The sequence below is a fragment of the Amblyomma mixtum genome, chromosome 3 (genome assembly GCF_055824585.1).
Source record: "Amblyomma mixtum isolate Tamu chromosome 3, ASM5582458v1, whole genome shotgun sequence".
Classification (NCBI taxonomy): domain Eukaryota; kingdom Metazoa; phylum Arthropoda; class Arachnida; order Ixodida; family Ixodidae; genus Amblyomma; species Amblyomma mixtum.
This window is the reverse complement of record NC_143014.1, coordinates 274,035,889-274,057,285: the sequence shown is the minus strand read 5'-3', so window position 1 is coordinate 274,057,285 and position 21,397 is coordinate 274,035,889. Positions and strand designations below refer to the sequence as shown.

The following is a 21,397-nucleotide window of genomic DNA, read 5'->3' as shown; positions in this document are numbered from 1 at the left end:
AAATTGTCAGCTGGGTCACGCGCTAACTTTAAACGGAAGCCCTTGAAGCTTGTTTGCTTCTCGATATTAAAAAAATAATGAAACACGGCAAAAATATGGCATGAATATCTTTTTGCTTGACCTGCTGTCTCGTAACTTACTTTTTAAAATGCCGTTGTTCCACTTTAGACCTTGCTTGTTTTGAATCATTCCATACCTTTCTGGTTTTCATGTCAATGCCTGTTTAAAATTTATCTGTTTGCGACTCTGTCGTGTCGCAGGGCTTGAATTTGGGGTATTTTCGCACGACTGGTGCGTTTTCTGCGTTTTCGTCTCTAAGAGCAATGCGCGTTTCATTAAGACTTTCTTTTAATTGAACGCCTGCCGTGCACGCTTCTGCAGTTGGTTGTCATGTTGTGTCCAATTTTTTTAATGAAATGCATTTTTTTATTTCTTCAAGTTTACCCAGAGAAAAAATGATGCTGAGATCTTGACTCGGAAACACGTCCCATTAGAGTGGCAGCAAGACTGCGAATGATGCCTTATGGACCTCGTGAACATAATCTCGTCTGACCCTGCACAAAGTACTCCCGGTTGTACTCTGGCGTTTGGGTTGTGCACAGACGCTTCATATTATGGAACCAGCGCCGTTCTCTACCAGAGCCGTATAATGAAACCTGCAGCAAGACAATTCCATGTGGTAGCTCCAAGCTCCAAGTGTTGCTCCTACACTCAGTAAAAGGCAAAAGTGAGCTGCGCTGCAACATAGAAATGGGCGCTAGCAATGGTGATGGCACTAAATTATTTCCGCAGCTATTTAGATGGTACAAATTTCAAGTTGCTTAGAGACAATCAAGCTTTGCTAACCTCTTCATTAAGGCCATTGTCGGGCCATCGGCGGTGCGGGAAGGGTAACATTATTTTTATTTCTTTTTCTTTCCCACCCTAATAAATAAATAATGATGGACCTCCTTCTGCTTGCTCAAGAAACAAGACACAATAGAGGGCCTGTGGATGAGAACTGTTTCTTGGTCCTTCCGTGCTGAGTAGCGTTTACTACGTTCCAAAGGAAACCGTCGCCGCAGTGGCTAAGCCGGACGCGTTCTAATCAACTTATGGTGGAGGGGAGCCCGGGAACAGCACTCCCTATCGGTTTTCGAACGTTCACTTCCATCGCAGATCAGCGAGAGACGTTCTTGCGTTTTGCTCCGCGCTGCTCAAGTGCGTCTCAGGCCACAAAGTATAGCTCTGGCCGAGTGTTTTGCGCAGATTACCTTTCCAAGCACAAAAAGTCGTTGCGAAGCAAAATTTTCGCAGCGTCACCGAACTAGGCATCAATGTTTTGAAGCAATTTCTAATATCCGAAACACCTGTGAATGTCAGTGAGACGGACTACTTGTGCTACCCGTGCTTTCGCTACTTCTCCAATGAAATATGTTCACGGAAAGCACAGTTTTGTGATTAAATTTTTGTGCCCCATGAAGAAGAAATCGACGCCATCAACCGGAGCACTCCAACTACCAACGTGTCCACGCTGAAACCGCCGGGAGCAGTGAGAGTCAGGACAGGCCTGCTTACATCAAAAGGAAACAGTGAGGTGCAGCACGCGGTAATCGAAAACGTTCGCTGCAAGATACGCCGGGCCTACAGCCAAGGTGACGCATCGGGAAGTTCAGCCGAAGAAAGGTGTTCCTTGTGTGTGCGCAGTGGACTGAAAGCTTTAGGTAAGCCTATGAAGCATCTACGACACCCTGGGAACGGTGTCAACTTCTCACTCTCTTGCCATCAACCCTGAGAAAAAATGTTATAAAGAAGCTTATTCCCAGTAAAAAAAAAATGTGATTAAGAAGAGAATTCCCCAAACATCGATATATCTGAGCAACAAGTTCTGGAAAGATAAAAAAAAAATCACGGTGTGTGGTACAAACGTTCTTGCGTTTTGCTCCGCGCTGCTCAAGTGCGTCTCAGGCCACGAAGTGCCACAAACCGGCTCCTATTACCAGGCATAAGGTGAGCCCTGTGTGCATATCTGCGGCGCATGAGTATTACACAAAGAATGAGTTGGAATGCTCCAGACAAAGTACTCTTGTTTGAGATATATGGAGAAAAAAACATTCGTAACAAAGTGTTTCATGACAAGATCAATCAGAGAGGCATTCCGCATATACAAAGATGATCATCCTGATTCTGGCACTGGCCTACCAAAATTTTACACCTTGAGACCTCGATGAGTAAAATGTCATCCACAGCATGATGTTTGCGTGTGTGCTATTTGCGTCAACTCTAAACTTTGTCTCGGCGCTCTCGAGAATGGCAATTGCCACTGAATTGATGCTGATGACATTCACCCAGCATTCATTTGCATTCCGTCATCATCGCAGTACTTTTAGGCGAATGCAAGCAGTGTCTAAAAGGCAGGTCTCTGACATTGAAGGAATTTCATACCCCAGAAGACGAAGAAACATTCTTAGCGGCATGGGAGTCAGGCGACCTTGAGAAAAAGACTTTGGATGCTGACACTTTTCTTAATTATCTTTGAGTGTTAGTGGCCAGATGGATCGTGCACAACCACATTAGGAACACCCGAGGTAAAGTGATCTACGAGGAAAAGCAATGCACACAGTGTGAGAGCATTGTATTCCAGGTCGATTTTGCCGAAAATTGGACTGTCGTGTTTTCTGATGAGGATCAGGCATACCAACGGCAAAAGAAACAAGCGCCAGTGTTTACATGTGTGGTCACAGCGTGAAAATCTGCGAACAGTTTCGCCACCGCGGTGGCTCCGTGGTTATGGCTCTCGGCTGCTGTCCCGGAAGACGCAGCTTCGATCCCGGCCGCGGCGGTCGAATTTCGACAGAGGCGAAATTCTAGAGGCCCTTGTACTGTGCGTTGTCAGTGCACGTTAAAGAACGCCAGGTGGTCGAAATTTCCACAGCCATTCACATAGCGTCCTTCATAGGCTGAGTCGCTTTGGGATGTTTAACCCCCTTAAACTATAAATCTACGAATGGTTTCGCGATAGTTAATGACGATTTCAGCCACGACTCCGCTCACCCCTCCTTGGCTCTAAAGAAAGTGAGAGAATGGGTGGACCCCAACCTGCTGGTGCACTCCAAGGTGACATATCTCAGTTATGGAGCCGCCAGTAATTTCAAAAATAGATACCAGCTTTTTGAGTTTGGAAACAGCGATTGTCCCAATACCCAGTGGATATTCTCAGCAACCGGACGCAGGAAAAACGCGTGCGATGATGTTGGAGGACTCGTCAGGCACCAAGCAATGCTCAACAACCTGAGAACAAACCCTGGAAGTGCAATTCGGCCAGCCGGAGACTTTGTAAGTGTTTTATCGACGAAACTCAAAGGTGTGTATCTGAGACATCTGGAAGTAGAAGAAGCTGTGTCCTTCCGCGAGTTAAAAAAGGAAGAGTGGATGGCAGTGCGCGCCTCCCATGGGATTCAATCTTGTCATGCGTGGCAGCTATCAAAGTCGTCAACAGAAGCATCCTCTGAATTGTACGTTCCATGCACAGCCGAGTCTGCATGGAAGAAACTAAGTGTACAGGAACGAAGACATTGTGCGTTGTCGAATCAGTCGAATAAACGATTGCAGCCCAGAAACATTGTTTTTAATGAAGCAGATCTCCATGACCTTTTCAAATTATTAATTTCGTTAAAAATTGTTTGAATAATGTTGCTTGCTTCTTCACTTTAAGCTCTTTTTGTGAAATCTAAGCTGCGCATCGAATCCTGACTACGTTTTGGTGGAAGAAAAATGCCAAAAACGTGTGTTGCGCGATGCCGCAGCGCATTAAGGAATCCAAGGCAGTGAAAAATAATCCCGCATCCTTCACTACAATGGCTCTCAAAGCTAATCTGACGCATCGATACATAAATGACTACATACAATATCCTACCAAAATTGCAATCCCGTTCACGATTCACAAATGACATAGGTCCTTAGACCTGCATGGTGTGCTCAACCTTGCGCAAGGGTCTCATTGGAAGCGTCGTGACTACTAGACAAACAAAATTTTGCAACATGCTTTTAATGATTCCAAAATTTAATATGAAGGAGAATACGCCGACAAAGTTTAAAAAATATGAAATGTTTTTTTTTTAATTGTCGCCACAAGTTTACATGGATCTGTGTTTTCTTGTAGTTAGCGCGATCATATCTCTTTACAGAAAAGACGCATAGCTATGAAATTCAGCAGTTTGATAGACCAGTGTGCATAGATGATAATGCACAATCATAGCCTTCTGCTACAAGCGATTTTTGAGATAAGACCTGCAAACTAGACAGAAAACCGTCCCTTAAGCGAAATTTAACAAATTTGATAAAAAACTTTATAGCTTGCAGACAGACAAAAATAACGGAGTACAAATAACAAAATTCATATGTTTCCTCAAAATAATTTTTAGCTACCTAACTTTAATATATTTTATGCAAGTCTTAGCCACAGTTGGTCGAAACCGTAAAGCATCTAAGCGCGGAACTCCACTTCTCCATCGATAATAATTTCGCGTGCTTAAAATATAGTTTTTTTTTTGTGTGTGGGGGGGGGGGGGGGGGAGCTAATCACGGATGGCTTCTGTCCAGTCATCAGGCAAAAATATATAAAATTTTCAAATAAATTTAAAAGGTCGACCGGCCATCCTTTGATCGATCGTAAGTGGGACGAGGCTACTATTATAATATACTGTTCATCCGAAATGTCGAATTGCCCGATGGGTCAGTGAAATGCAGGAGTACACATTAGATATTGTAAACCGCCCGGAACAAAGGAATCACGATGAAGAGGCTAGGTCTAGTCTTCATGCTATTAGAAAGGCTAGCCATGAAGCTGTAATCCGCACGACGCTGTGGGAAGGAACCCAAGATACTTAGATGCGAAAGGGCAAAATCAACATATCGGAACCGAGTCTACAATCTATACTGAGTCGTTATCGTGGCAACCCAGAGTCAGGAGCCCATGATGATCATTGGAGAAAATACTGAAAATTGACGCAGTGGTTCACTGGACGAGCATGAGTGGGAATGTTGACAGTTCCATATAGCCCTCCCATGAATGGAAGCTCTACTAGCACAAGGCGAACTTCAGGCCGAGAGGTAATCAGATGGTAATACCGGTATACTCGAGCAACCCGGAACAAGTGATTCACCTCGACTTTACGGAACTGAGAGAGAAGGAGTAGGGCGTTAATGACGACGAGCAACTAGTTTATTTTAAGAAAAAAAAGGACCTAAATAATGGCCTCCTACTTGTCCGATAGTCCACAGGCCTGGGCTTCACGGAGAGCTCTGTCCACTAGCCATGTTTGACCAGCTGGTTGAGCAGCACGCAGAGCGGACTGCCATGAGCAGGGGGATGGGTTCGGTATGGGAGGCATTCCAACAGTGTATGAGGGTAGCCTTGGCCGCCCCCCATATTGAACAGATTGGGAGGGTCAAGTTAGGGTGGTGGTGATGAAGGAGGTAAGGTGAGATGTAGCAGCTTGTCTGCAGTTGCCGACAGACCGCACTATATTTTGAATCTAGTGTTTACGGTGAGGTAGTGGGAGTGTGGAGCGCCTGTTTTTGTAATCAGTGGTGATTTGGTGGTATGTGAGCAGAGCCCGCGAGGTTTCCTGCGTGTATTGGGTGTCCGATCTTGTGGAGTCCGGAGGGATAGTGAGCAATCCGCGAATTCAAGGTGTCGAATTCACGAACCCGCGAATGAGCAATCCGTGAATTCCAGATGTGCTATCGGCAGTAATATTACAGCTCTGCTTCGTGGCCTAGTAGCCTGCTATTGTTACCAGCGAATGAAGTATGCACTTCCCTCACATCTGCCGGCATTTCAGGTAATTGGCAGACTTGGTTGCGCACAAATAATGTTTTTGCACACACCTGCATCCCGTAACCTTTTGCTGTCACTAGTACATATCCTTGTACCCAAACTTCAAAGACGGTTAATTAAAAGACTAGCGCATAAAACTAGGACAAAGACAGAGAAGGAGACAGGACGAGCGCTCTCCTTCTCTGTCTTTGTCCTAGTTGTATGCGCTAGTCTTTTAATTAACTATGACACACCAACTAGCCCAGCTTTCCGCCTTGATTTCAAAGACGGCCTGAAGTGCGTGCTAGGGGCTGATGGGACCTATCGCAATCGTTCAATAACATCTGGCTTTGGTTGCAACCTGTACTTTACAGTTTTTAGAAATGCAGTCTGGCTACCAGCCCACCACGAGTTGGGAATCATCGACATAGTTGTCTGACGAGAGAAACAGATGACCCCAGCACGAAGTGACAACTACCGTAAGACGAGGAAGAGAAGGTTTGACAAACTGCATCGATATACACTCCAAGATATTCTAGATACTGAGGTATTGGTGCTAAAGAGATCGATTCAAAATCGCCATTCATAGGTCCATGCTTTCTCCCCATGATAGCAAGTCAGCAGAGAGTGCGAAGACCGTTTACTGCGAAGGTCGTCCTGAAAAAACTCGAAGAGGCCACAATTAGAGGCATCCTTCCATGCCATCTTCGGAGGGGTGAAGATACAAGTCTTGGAGAGCGTAGTGACCCAGTATTCAGCGTTGATGAAGAAGACGACTACGACTACAACGATACATCCAGTAGAAGTGAGGAAGCCAAGGTTGCAGTCAAAACTACAAGGTCAGAATAAATTAGATTAAGGCCAGAAAGTTTCCTGAGTTTTTATAGTAAATTAATTATGATTATGAATAACGGTGTTGTTCCCTTACGAAGGCTGTTTTTGAGAGGCTAACATGGAATTTCACACTGCACTTGTTAGCCATGAATCTAATAGATTCGGAAATTGGACGAATGCTCTTTGACACAATGACACCACGAGATTTCATTCACTGGCTTGCAGTATCGTGCCGCAGGCACCCTAGGCTGTACACATCGACATGTGGAAAACGTGAAACGCAGCTCGTTCGACATCGCCGAAAAATATGAGCAAAAATCTCAAGTTCGCTTTTTCGAGCCGCAGGTGGTGTACACTGCGTGCCTCGAGACTTGCACTTGTTGAAATTGAGAGTTGGAACAAATAAAATAAAAATACATTTCTTTTTCTTGATCGGCGTCAAACCACGCCCTCCTTTTTGTAGATGACCGTGAGCTTGCAAAGGGGCATCATTTTCATCCGGATGTGAGGAGGCCAGTTTTCGCATCCCTCCTAATGAGCGCTTGGCGCTTGCTCGCTGTTTGCTTCGGTCCCCCCCCCCCCCCCCCCCCCCCGCTTCCTTTTTCTTTCTTTATAATGACTTCACTTGCAACATGTGACATAGATGATGCCTATTGAACCCGATTGGCAGGGAGGTCTAAAGGAGCCTGGCGTTTAGTAGTGAACATTCTTTTTGTTCAAGCAGCGGGTAGTACTCGTATATCCATATGAGAGTAGCAACAGCTACATGTAATCCAAAAAAACATGTTCAGTTCCTTATGCAAGAACTGACTCAGAAATGCCCTCACCGGACAATTCCTCCTCTGGCAGCGGAAGCAATATCCGCAGTCCATGGCACGCACATGAGACGACACCATTGAAGTTAAGCTTTGTTTTCGTTTCTTGTTTCGTTTCATTTTTTCCCTACAACCTACCCCACTGGTCGTCCGCTCTTCCGAGGAAGGCGGAAGTTTAAGGCAGGAAGCCGCATTCCCTACGACCGCGCCAGTTGTGCAAAGACAACTTTCCCCGCGCACTCGGTCCGCCATGACGTCTTCGGCGCCGCCGGCCACTTCACGGCGCCCCGGTCGGCGCCAGAGTCCCGCCTGGCGCGGCCGCTTCCACGGTAGCACGGCGCGCGCCTGCGCCAGCGGGAAGAGATTCGCGGCGGACCCCTTTTTGATTACAGGGAGCGCCACTTGACGCTTTTTGCCGCGATCCGCCCCCGTCCGTCCGTCCGCCGTCAAGAAGCGGCGCGCTTCGGGACGGGCTCCTTTCGCGGCACCCGTGCTGCTCCTGCCGGCGGCGATGGGCAGGACCGCGTGATGAGAGGCCGCGAGCGCCGTTTGGCCCGACGCTTTCTTTGCTTGTTGTTTTTTGTGCGCTCGCCCTGCTTCTACGATCTGTTTTGTTTGTTTCGCTCTCCACGAGTTCGTCTAGTCCATGTCCCGGGGCCTTGTGCGTCGTCGCCTCTTCTCGAGTGCGTGCGTGATTCTCTTATTGCTATTCCCGCGTGGCCGCCGCCACTGTACGCCGAGGCTTTTGTGCTGCCCTTTTCTTTCGTCTTCCAGCCTGCAATGCCTACTGCCTGCATTCGAGCGCCATTATTATTATTAAAGGGTCCTCGCATGCGAATTGCGCCGTTCCGTTGGTGCGCCGGTCGCCTTCCTCCTTTCGATATTCCAGCGCGCCCTTATTTAGAGAGGGTGAGGGACGCCAGCAACGCGGGCCGAGCAGGGCGAACGCTGGCGCTGCAAGCGACGCATTGTCGGCGCACGCCTACGTCTTTCAGTGATAGCTCCCGAAACCTTGTCAACCGCGTCCAGATGACGTGTGTGCGTGCGTTTTTCTCTTGGCTTGCTTTGTGGCACTCTCACGTCTCCCCCAGTCCCCCTCCATTTCACACCTTCGAGAGCCTGTCTCCACTACAGCAAGTGCACCGCGATCATTCCCAAAACGACTCTCTTCGTGTTATGCTGCTTCCGTGTATGAGAGACGCCGCGCAGTCTCCCGACGTAAGGTGCTCACGCCGCTCTTGGCCGAGCTCGCCGCTTGATACATTAAAGTGCTCTCGGCCGGCGCTCGGCGACATTTATATTTTCCGAGCGGTGGCCGCAGCTTGTGACCGAGGAATGCGTACGCCTCGAAGTGTTTTCGGGGTGCCTTGAGTCATCGCTGATGCCTTTTGCGTGCTCACAGGGCGCCGTCTTCAAACCGTGCGTTTCCAGCGAGCACTCTGGAGTTTACACTTCTCTCTCTTTCCCTCTTTCTGCGCTGAATGCGCCGGCGTACGTTTCTGTAGCGGGAGAGTATTACCTAGAGGAGCTCAATGAATCGCGGGGGCGAAGGAGTTCATTCTTAAGCGGCTCCCGGCGTCGGCTTCCTTTTGACATTCCTCTGGGGCGATCAAGGCGAATGTTCGTGGCCTAATGATCGTTCAGGGTCAAGAGTGTACACAACGCACATCGTGCTTCGGGTGCTGTCTCGGCGATCCACTCTGACTCTCTTGACTCCCGTCACCGCCTCTGCCGCCACCGCTGCTTCTACGCCATGACTTGGATCGTTTGCGCACGTGCGGTGGTTTTTCACACCGTTTATTTTTTTCCTTTGCCACCGAACTACGCACATGCCCGGGGGGGTGCTTCAGGCAACTTCCATTTTAACTAGAATTTAGGGCTCACTGTAGAAATGATGTTGATGCACTCCTAAAGGCGCCGATCTGAGCTCTTCTTCCGAGCACCGGAAATACCGGCTCTATGACGAAAGCTATATTCCGTTCTTTGAGCTCATTTTATCAGGTGCCCATGCCCGGTGCAGGTATCTTTTTTCCCTCTCTCTGGAGATGTCGGTGGGCAAAGGGGGTTAAGGGGAGGGCATGGGGAGGTTTGAAATATCTACCACACTTCTTAGTGAGCGCTGTTATTGCACTCGTTGCGTGTTAGATGAAATCTAGATGTTTCCGGGTTGTGAAACGCTCAGCTTCACCGCCATACACTCAGCGCCGTCCATTCAAGTGCGAGCCGAGCACAGCCGGCCGTGTTACAGCAGTATTTCACCAGTGTCCCGAGTGTAGCAACTGTCTTTAACAGAGAACAGAAAATCGACGGCGGAAAAAAAGTTATCCATAGTATGAGATTTGTTGCCGAGTGTTGCCGAGTGTGCCGGTGGCTGGTAGGTACAATTGGTCGCAGTTTGAAAGGCTCGCTCAATAGGCTCGCAGTTCAATAGGACGCTTGTTCAATAGGTTCAGCCATTCAGCTTTTCCATTTGATGAGCTCCATCGCCTAAAGTCAAAAGACTGAGGTTGCGTAAGGCGACATTTATCTTCTCACATCTTTTATCCTTAGCATTTGTCTTCCATGCATTGACCAAAGACGCGCGAGACACATATATTCAAGGTTAGTTTGCCTGACACGTATGTCTGTTAACAGAAGGGCCAACAACGAATTACGACGAAGGGAGCAGGCGAGCACAAGCAGAAGCGCTTGCTTTCGCTGACGTCCCTAAGATTTTCGACTTATAGCGACAAATTCGTCGAGTATCCGGCGTTTTCTTCCCAGATTGCGTAATCGAAGGACAGCGCTGAAAGGCGCACTGTTCATTTCTGTCCATCGACGGCTTCTCCATTGTCGACTTTTTTGTAAAGCCCACCAATTGGGACATTAGCTGGTGTAGTTGGTCAATGTTTCATGTGTCCCTGTGTGCGTACCCACACGCGCCAGAACCCCACACGCTCCTTTCGACAACGCCCGACACATGCACCAAGGGCGCTGGTACGGACCACAGCTTCGAGAAATTGATCTGCTGGCCCGGTTTTTGACTCAGAGGAATCAAGACTTGTTGAGGAAACGAGAAAAATCTAAAGGACACACCGATGAATCAAGGGCCCGATTGTCTGTGAATGAGTGCACTCTCTTCCCTTCGCCCACATTCTGCTATCTTGGTTTCACCTTCCAGTGGTATAAGTAAACAACCACAGCGCTGCTCAATATTGGAAAACGGAAAGTTGGGCAAGTTGGATAACGTTCATGATGTAAAAAATAGCGCACAGGGAACACACGGGACGGAAAGTAAACGACGCAGACAAGCGCTTGTCTGCGTCGTTTACTTTCCGTCCCGTGTGTTCCCTGTGCGCTATTTTTTACATCATGATCAATATTGGAAGTCTGATGGCCTTAATTGCAGCCCGCGAAGATGTTTTTGTTTGTGTGTTGTAGATGTTTCTTTGCTTTTTTTGTCTCAGTTGCCCCAGAGGCGGAGTGTACTTTACTTTCTTTCCCTCAGTTTTCTCGCTAATCCTATTCTCAAGTGTCGGGTATAGCCAACCGGACGTCATGCTTGGTGAACGTCCGTGCCTTTCCACTTTTCTTTATCTCTCGTTCTACCTCTTTTCCTCTTTTCAGACGTTCAATCGAGCGAGATTTTTTTTTCCTTTCCTTTGACCACAAAATGTGTTCCATACATTGTTACCGAGGCCTATGGTATAGCCCTACTGGTTGCTGCAGCTCTTCCAAGGTCGGCCCGAAGGAAGCTTTCTGCTCCTGGTGTTTCTTACTTTTCTACTTCGCGCGATTGCCCAAGTTTGATATTAATGACTTATGCGAGCGTGCTTGCACCTTTGCGAGCAACATGGTAATGCCCGCTCGATGCACACTGTAAAAAAAAATGCTCCACAGTACAGAAAAACCCGCTGGTAATGCGTTGCCGGAGGGTTTTCCGCAACATGAATACAGCGACTCCGTCCGACGGTCGTCACATTCTTGGTAACGGAAAGTTACGCTATGCTATGCACGAGAATGAAATCGTTTCTTTGCAACGAATGCTTCTCTGTTGTGTTCTTATTAAAGGTCCCGTAATGTGTATGCATACTTCCTCCGTTCACTTGGAAGTCATCTGATCTAGAACGGAAATAATTTGCATTGTAATTATGTACTATCGAGAGCAAAAATAACAGACCCCTGCCAGCGCGTGCCGATCTGTGCCAAACTGCATGCGAGCACCACCTGACGAAGCGCTCCTAGTGCCGAGACCAGCGCAGTGGCGTGCGCCCATCTCGAGGAGCGCTACGCATTGCGTGCCACTGCGCTCGTCTCAGCATCTGGAGTGCTTCGTCAAGCGGCGCTTAAATGCAGTTTGGCACAGATCAGCACGCGCTGGCAGGGGTCTGTTATTTTTGCTCTCGATAATACTTTCAGTAGCACATGCACATGCATCTGTGTATAAATAGCGAGGAAATAAGTATTATGTACAAGACTTTCATGCATATTATGTATTGCACACATAAAAAGAATGCAACTTAGAATGAAAGAGTGGCAAGTGTTTGGTTGAGTACAAGTACATACGTTTTATTTTCATGACAAATTGCACGCATTGTACCTCTAAACATTGCTGTCGGATCCATCTGAAAAGATAAAAAAATCCTCATTTAGTAGCCACACAACACCTATTATAAATTTCACAAATACATTTGAACCATCCACTATTGAACAATCGGCTTTTGTAGAAGCTTGTAAAAGCCATTTACTGAGAACCAAACCAACATGATTCATTGCCTAAAATTCATTTCTCATAACAGTAAACAGCAAAAACCACAGGGCCAGGAAGAAACAGACAAAATGCGCTTACTCGGACACCACTGTGTGCATGAAAGTCTTTACGGTTGTCTACAATTTTGTGCAAATATAAAGTAGCTAAGGATGGGTGCCAAATACAATTCAATGCAGATGCCTTTCATTACATAGTACTCAATGCACAACTTAGTGAGCAAGGAACATTGGTAACATCTGAAAAAGGCCAGACACTTGCCCACAAGCATGATGATGATTGTGATTTTTGATGGCGCGAGGGAATCTGAGGACAAAGAGCACCATGGCACAAGGTATTTTCTTCATCTCAAGGTGGGGCAATGAACCATTTGGCCGGCATTTCACCCTAAAGAAGACGAGCACCAGGTGAGGAGAAAGCTTGTACCCATTGGATTGGTGGTTACCCAGCACTTGCCCACAAGCAATCAGAAAGCATACTTCCCCGAAACCTTATGCTTTCAGTCATAGTTTCCATTATCTCAGCATCTGCAAGAAAATCTACTAATCTCTGATGTCAGTGAAAATGCAGCCACAGGTGCTGGTTGCAGCTCACTAAGGTATTCAAATATCTCTGCAGTGCGCCTCACGAGGAACAGATGCTCAAGTTTCCACAAAGGGCTCTTTGCAGAAATTTAACCGAAGGCCGCTGCCATGTTAACCTTTTCAAAATGATGGCCCAGAAAGACAAAGTGTAGTCGTGTCTGATGTAGAAAAAGGATGAAGGCGTGAATTTTTCAGCTTCTTCAACAGCTGTGATGTGTTTGTAACTGGTATTGCTTGGTTTGGTTTGGTTATTAGAGTTTAACGTCCCAAAGCAACTCAGGCTATGAGGGATGCCGTGTAGAAGGGCTCCGGAAATTTTGACCACCTGGGGTTTTTTAACGTGCACTGACATCGCACAGCACACGGGCGTCTAGAATTTCTCCTCCATCGAAACTTGGCCGCCGCAGCCGGGATCGAGCCCGCGTCTTTCGGGTCAGCAGCCAAGCGCCGTAACCACTGAGCCACCGCGACAGGGCTGTTGCTGGCATTGCTTCGCACAGCTTCAGTCTTCTCTTTGACATTTCGTGAAATCATTCCATGTCTGTGAAAGATCTCGCTCGCAAAAATTTTGGTTCAATGAAGGAGCAAAAAAGACCCATGTCCTAGGCCTTTTTTTGTGACACTAAAGGAAGGCTCGCTTTTAGGGTCATTATTACGAAGAGGTCCATGTAGCAACAAACTTTGAAACAATTTCTGCAAGGGCTGAGTGTTCTGAAGCCTAAGAATTTCTCATGAGGCGCCCTGTAGATTGAGTGCTCTGAAGCCTAAGAATCTCTCATGAGGTGCCCTGTAGATGCATCAGAACACCTAAGTGAGCTGTTACTGGGTCCTGTGAGTGCTGTCACTTGACATTAAGGGTATGTACTTTTCCTCGACACATGCAGTGATGATGTATATGTCGAGCCAAAGCATAAAAGACTTTGAAGAGTTGCGCTTCCAGATTGCTTGCGGAGGAAAGCACAAGAGTCTGGCCATGCTCAGCTGTTACCTTCCTTTGCTTCTTGCTTGTTGAGTTCTGCAGTGAGTACTACGTAATGACAGAAGGTATCTGCATCGACTCATGTTTAACATCTGTCTGTGCGACCTCCATCTTGCACGACACGACAGGCAACTCCATAATGCCCTTCATGCACCGAGTGTCAGTGTGTTCTGTCAGCTTCCTGGTCCTGTGTTTTCTGTTCTTAAAGTTATTACTGCCTTCATTCTCCGCTCCATGAAGCCTGAATGTGCTACACTGGGTTGCTCCATGCGTCATGCAGTAACCTGGCCATTTTTTTCATACATCGGAGGGACTCAGGTCGCAAGCCATGCTTACTATATTCAGCACATAAGTGTACATGTGAGACATATAATTTATAACCAATTTTAACAGTGGTATTTCGTGCAAGAATATCTAAATGCTACTCAAATTTTGCTCAAATTTTCAGATACACACTCTTATTCAGATTAAAAACATAATTTGGCTACTGTGCTCTCGTGATGCCACGTCTTGAGTTTGCATCAGTAGCTTAGAATAGTGCCTCTGCTACCTCTGGCAATGAAATCGAAAATGTTCAGCAGAAGATTGTATGCATCCTTTGTGATAGATATATTCAGCGCCGTCGTTTCTAAGACTACGACTTTCTTCTAGCAGGACTTGGTATGTCTACTCTTTATGACAGGTGACTCACGCGTGACATGCATTTTCTACATAAAATTGTGCTCGGCTCTATTGACTGTGAGCAGTTATTGATGTCACTGCGATTTCATGTGCCTCAGGGAAAAACCGCCAAATGCTATGATAGATTTTATCCTGACATGCATGCCATTTCACCAATGACTCGTTTGCAAATAATACAATTCAACTTTTTATGACAGAAATATTTGCCTAATTTGCTGTTTTCATTGTTTATTTCATTATGCTTGTTTTTCTTTACTACTATTATCAATGTATTTGTGACCATTTTTCTGTATTATGTCTGTTCACGTCATGGTGTTTGTATTGACTTAGTGTGCACTTGTTTAGGCCAATTGGCTGTTCAGGCACATTTAAAATAAAATATCTACCTATCTTTTTAAGCAGAAGCACAGCACCAAGGTACTCACCAACTGTTTGAAGCACTATGCGCAAGTTCTCGTGCCGACATGAATACAGGTACTTTGGAATGCACACTGTCCAAGTCTTCATCATGCCATGCCGCTCCGACTCTCTGGTAGCAAAATTTTCCACTAAAAAAAAGAGCAATTTTGTTCATGTTAGACTAGTAATATTAAATTTTACTATATACTAGGTACTTCTCATCATTCTACCCCAGACTAAACCATACACCAGTGATCATCATGTTTTGAATTTTGTTGTATATGATCACAAAATGTGGTGTAATACCATGTTAGAAATTCTGGTCAAAATTAATCTGACAAAGTATTGTTTAAAAAAATCTGGGCACAAGGAAGAAGGAAGCTAGCCAGATAGCCTGGACGAATGTTTTAAGTTTCATGCAAGCATCAGTACCCTTGCACACAAAATGTACAATTTAGTGGGTTTACCCTTCCAGAATGGAATTTCATGCTGCAAACATCTAGCTATGCGAAAAAAATTTTTAACTTCCATTCCAGACAAAGGAAAGGAAATTCCTCTGGTTTTTCTTCACAAGCCTCTGCAAGTATACAATTCAGTGAATCTACTCTACAAGTATGTGAACCTACAAGCACGAGACAATGACAAGAAAGGAGACAAAGCAGGCGCTGACTCGCAACTGAAGTTTATTGAAGTAAACAGGGAGTACATAGGAAAGCCAAACAACACCACGAACCACACAGTTACAGATAAGCTATACCACAACATGAGTAAAAGATCGCCCTTAACTTTCCTCTCATCTAGATAGTCCAACTCGTTGCATATTTACACGATGGACAGCACACTCACAGATTTGTCACCGAGTCATAGGATGTGTCTAGCCTCGATAATTTTCCGGTTAATCTGCTCCGAATGTATCGCCAAAATGAGTGTTTTCAAAAGGAATGGCTAGCAGCCTTCACATTCCTTGCGATGTACAGATAAGTTAGAACCCCTACCAATATCCAAATATCTCTTGTTCTCCCGTAGTCTTACATTCAAATACCTTCGAGTTTGACCAACATAAACCCAACCCCAAGATAACAGTATCCGATACACCACATACATTTTACAAGGCACATATGCTTTTTCCGGACCAAATTCACAAAATTATTCTTAACAATTTTACAGTTTGTAGACAACTTATTAGGGGCCAAGCGTCATACCTTCTGCGTCATACCTTTTCTGCGTCATACCTTCTGACCACATTTTTCAAATTGTCGACAATCTTCGTATGTACAGTAACACAGTCGATCTTTTGGCATCTCGATGGCTGGCCCTGGCCGTATCCTGCCAATCGCTGTGAAGGGGTTTTAGCTTTAACATGCTAAAGGGAAGAATGGCGCAGCATCAAGTAATAAGGACAGCACGACAACAAGCACACGCACAAGTGCCAACCTTGGAGCGGATACAGAATCCAAGAGCATGTGCTTGACAATCAGCACTGACAGTCAAGGAAATGAGAAAACACTGATTTGAACATTCAAGATTGAATGAGCCCGATCCTTGACTGTCAACGCTGAATATCAAGCATACGCTCTTGGATTCTGTATCTGCTCCAAGGTTGGCACTAATGCGTGTGCTCTCCTGCTGTCCTCGTTAAAGATGCTATGCCATTCTTACCTTTAGCATGTCTGACCAACTTGATCAATCTTATACGCTCAGCTTTAACAATTTATCACACACTCCTGCAATAGCATGGTTGGGGAATAATGCTTTCGTAAGCCTTAAAATCTGCTCTTGGAGACCACTTGTCATGCTGTGAAAGCATCACTTCATCAATACCGAGCCTAGCCTAGAAGACGCAATGCTATCTTTCACTAGCTTAGAGTGGTTCGGCCAATAGTCAAGTAGCTGCCTGACACTCCTGGGTGAATATCGGCAGCATACATGGCATGTGCAGAACATCAAGGTGAAGCCAAGAAACCGCAGCTCTTTTTGATGGGACATTTCCTCTAAGGAAAACCTACCTAATTTAATGAAAGGCCTTGCTCCTTAAACAACTTGACAATATGCACAGGTCTCACACTATCGCAACCTTTTGTAAAAGACCAGAAAATCAGACGCAGTGAAAGATTTTCCCCCAGCCCATGCAAGTTCTTGGCAATCACTCCATCCACCCTGCTTAAGAGAATATTACTTAGCACAGAGGCGTTCAATCGATACATATACTAGACTTTTGAACATATGCTGCACAGCCATACTCCAGAAACATGCTCTTCAAATAAAAGGAGGTAAGTCCAAAATAAAAAACACTATTACGCACCTGCTCCTAAACACAAGCTCATCATTGTGCTTTGATATGCACATTCACAAGCTTTTCATAAGGTTCTCATACGGGATGGAATAAAATAGTTCTACATCGACACTAACCGCCAGACAATCTGTTGAATTGCCATTCTTGAGATACTCAACCACGCTGCGAATTGAGTACCAGAAACGGATCTTCAAGATGCGAAGTAGACAAATGCTTTTGCAAATAACCAGACAAAATTTTGCAAGAACCCTTTTCTGAAATTTATCTGAAGAGCATGCTAGTGAATAGCATTTATTTTAAGAGCATGGCTGTAGAGTATTGTAGTGTGGTATGTGTTCAAAAATCTGGTATATGTAGTGGTTCGAAGATGCGCCTTGTGCTAAGAGATATTTTAAGTAGGGTGGATAGAATGGTTGTCAAGGACTTGGATGGACTGGGGGAAAAAATCTTTTGCTATGTTGATGATTTTCTGGTCTTTTACAAAGGCTCTGATAATTTGGGACGTGAACATATTCTCAAGCTGTTTAAGGAGCAAGGCCTTTGTCTTAGGTTTACCTTGGAGCAAATGTCGCCACAAAAAGAGCTGCGGTTTCTGGACCTTACCTTGATGATCTGCACACACCATGTGCGCTAGTGATATTCACCCAGGAGCGTTAAGCTGCTACTTGGACACAGGTTGGCTATTACAAGCTAGTGAAAGATAGCATTGGACTGTCCAGCCTGGGCTCAGAATTGATGAAGTCATGCTTTCACAGCATGACGACAAGTTTCCAAGAGCACATTTTAGGTTAATGAACGCAGGATTTTCTAACCATGTTATTGCAAGAGCATACAATAAATTGTTAAAGAAGCCGAAAGCTTTTCACGGCGACCGGCGCAATCAGGCCGGAGCCAGCCAGCAAGATGCCAAAAGACAGGTTGTGTTACCGAACGTCCATAGATTGTCGCACAAATTGAAAAATGCGGCCAGAAGGTATGATGGAAAAGCGATTTTTTTGGCCCCTAATAAGTTGTTTAAAATATGTAAAATTGTTAAGAATAATTCTGTGAATGTGGCTAGAGAAAAGTAGACATGTGGAGTGAAATGTATATGTACCTTGTAAAATGAACATGGTATCAGACACTATATCTTGTGGTCGGGTCGATATAGGTCAAACTGGAAGGTGTATCAATGTAAGATTACAGGAGCACATGAGGGTAGGGGTTCTAACTTTTCTGTATATTGCAAGGGATGTGAAGGCTGCTACCCTTTCCTTTTGGCAGCACACATTTTGGCAGTAAATTCAGAGAAGATTAAATGGTAGATTATTGAGGCTAGACACACCTTACGACTCGGTGACTAATGTGCAAGTGTGTTGTCTATCGCACTAACACGCAATGAGTTGGACTATCTCGATCAGGGGAATGTTCAGGGGCATTGACTCATGTTGTCATGTATGCTTATCTGTAATTGCGTGGTTTGTGGCGTTGCTTGGCTTCTTCATGTATTCCCTATTCACTTCAATAAACTATGGCCGCGACTCAGCGACTGTCTTGTCTCTTGTCTCGTATTTCGCACTGGTAGATTCACCATGATGTCTCACCTCTTCAGAAATCCAACACGACATTTTCCTCTTCACACTTGAGGTTCAGTGCATAAAAAGGCCAACACTAGTCATCCGCAAGAAACGTTCATGGCTCCATTAACACCGCCTCCTGCTTACAAGACACAGTGCGGCATTCATTGTAGATTCTACCTGCAACACAGAACGCAAAGTTTTAGTTTGAGTGGACTAAACTAGGAAAGCAGCACAAAATATCACAGCCAAACGGCCGAGCTGAAAGAAATAGAGGGTAGTGTAATAGTGAATATACTGATATAGTTTTGTGTAACATCTTCTGAAGTTTAACAGAGTACACTGGGGCCAGTTGGTCATACATAATCTGAACGAACAAACGTAGCGTTTAAAACAGGACACAGAAAGATGAGGACAGGACGGGGCTACAACTTACAACTGAATGAAATCGATAAACGAAAGACACATCCCTTCTCGAGCAAAGACACGCATGCGCAAACTTGAAAGAATGACAAAACTGTGATAAACTAGAAAAAACCGGCAAAATAAAAAGAAAAAAAAAGAAAAAAGATGAAAAGGCGTGGAATAGCCACCGGTCATGAAACTGTTTACAAACATTAAGTGCGTCTTAGAAAGTTTCTTTCTTTTTCCATTAGATAAATAGATGGTGTGCTAATGCACGTGTCATTACCGCGTTGTGATATTTCATGAGCTTCCAGGATTTCCCTCGCCAATTGATCTTTACCCCTTCCTAAAATCTTCGTGCGGTTCAAAGAGGGAAAGCAACCTGGGCAGCTCTTGCAATGCTTTGGCAAGTGCTCATCAGTTTGCTGACGAAGCGAAGATGCGTGTTCACTCAGCCTCACGTTTAGACATCTGCCCGTCTGCCCAATGTACACACTTTCGCAGCGTAGAGGGATCTGATAAACAATATCTGTGGCGCATGAGACGTGTGGCTTCTTGTGTTTTGTGCTACACCCTGAATTCTTGGCGCTGTCATGATCTGCCAGAGCGCAAAGCTTTGCAAGCTTGAGGGGAGCTGAAAATACTACATCAATACCAAATTTTGCCGCCACTCTCTTCAAGTTGTGCGAGAGCCTGTGTACATAGGGCATAACTTCAAACTTCCTTCTCTGTTCTCCGGGTACATTTATCTTAGATAACTGTGTGTGTTCTCTTGCTTTGTGCAACTTTTTCTTTAGAGTTTCTGCGACAGCCACAAGAACATCGCCAGGAAAGCCTGCTTCTTTAAGTCTTCGAACCTGGTTGTCGAAACTACTACCAACTTTGTGCGGACATGACATGAGGAGCGCTGACCTGAGACATGTGGCTGCTATGCCTCGCTTAATGAGCTTCGAATGAGAAGAGTCATAAGGTAGAAGCGCTTTCTTGGACCGTGGCTCGTAAGCCCAGCAAAAAATGACCAACAGAATTAAAATACAGGTGAATATCTAAAAACTGAATGGAATCGTGAGCCGGAAGTTCTATGGAAAAATTCAGTGACTTTATGATACCTTTGAATCGGGTTAAAATCGAGTCTGCAACTACACTCAAGTCATCTCTAGACGAAAGGTTGAGAAGAACAAGGAAATCATCTACATATCTAAAGACACGTACAACGCGCTCATCGTTCAACTGAGACTGAAGCAAACGTCCAAACTTGGCAAGAAAAATTTCACATAGCACAGGGGCGACACTTGAGCCAATGCATATTCCACGTTTCTGGACATAGAAATGTTCTTTGTAGCTTATGATTGTAGAATTGAGGTACAGGGCCAAGAGTTCCAGAAATGATTCAATACTAATACCACATGAATTCTGAAAAGACACCTCACCCGCCTCTTCAATACACTCTCTCACAGCAATGAACAGTTCATCGTGCGGCACCGAGTAAAAAAGTTCCTCTATATCCACTGAAAATGCAGAGTTTGCACCGCACACGTCACTCCGTAGAATGTCAACTAAGACGGCTGAGGAGGCGACTTTAAAAGGGTCCACAGTACAAAGGCTGTTCAGGTGATGCTGGAGGAACCTGCCTAGACGTGCCTGCCAGCTGTGTCGCTCTGTGATAATGGCTCTGAAGGGACATTCGGGCTTGTGGGTTTTTGCGTTGAAGAAAACTTTCAGTGCATCTCCTTTGCAGTTGCTCACCTCCTTTCCCAGCCTGTCCAGCTTGCACTCTTTTAGCAACTGCAACGCCCTACTCTTAGCCTTAGCTGGCTTAAGAAGCGAGCGCTTAAAGTTCTTCTCAATTGCTTTTGTAGCCTTTGCATCATACATCTCCCGAGGAAGAACGACAAAGCCTCCATCCTTATCGGCTTGCATCAGAGACAGCTTTGAATCACGAAAGTGCCCAACGACTTTGTTCACCTTTGAGTGTCTTCTTGTTCTTGTTTGAGACGTGTAGGCCTTTTCAAGAGTGTCAACACACACCGAAATGCAATGTATTCTCTCCTCGCCACTGGCCTTCTCTGCTATTCTGTGAACCGAAGCAAGCATTTCATGCTTCGGGACAGTGACCTCCAGACTGAACTTGGGGCCCTTTTCCAGAACGCGCTGAACTCCACTTGGTACTGGAAGCTCATGAAATATCACAACGCGGTAATGACACGTGCATTAGCACACCATCTATTTATCTAATGGAAAAAGAAAGAAACTTTCTAAGACGCACTTAATGTTTGTAAACAGTTTCATGACCGGTCGTTATTC

At 45.4% G+C, this 21,397-nt stretch overlaps 1 protein-coding gene and 1 pseudogene across 1 annotated transcript in view; one reads left to right on the top strand and one right to left on the bottom strand.

Moving 5' to 3' along the window:
- LOC149354891 (uncharacterized) overlaps positions 1–21,397 on the bottom strand; it is a 175,808-nt gene that overhangs the window by 96,010 nt on the left and 58,401 nt on the right. The window lies entirely within an intron of this gene.
- On the top strand, positions 524–6,231 carry LOC149354892 (uncharacterized; annotated as a pseudogene).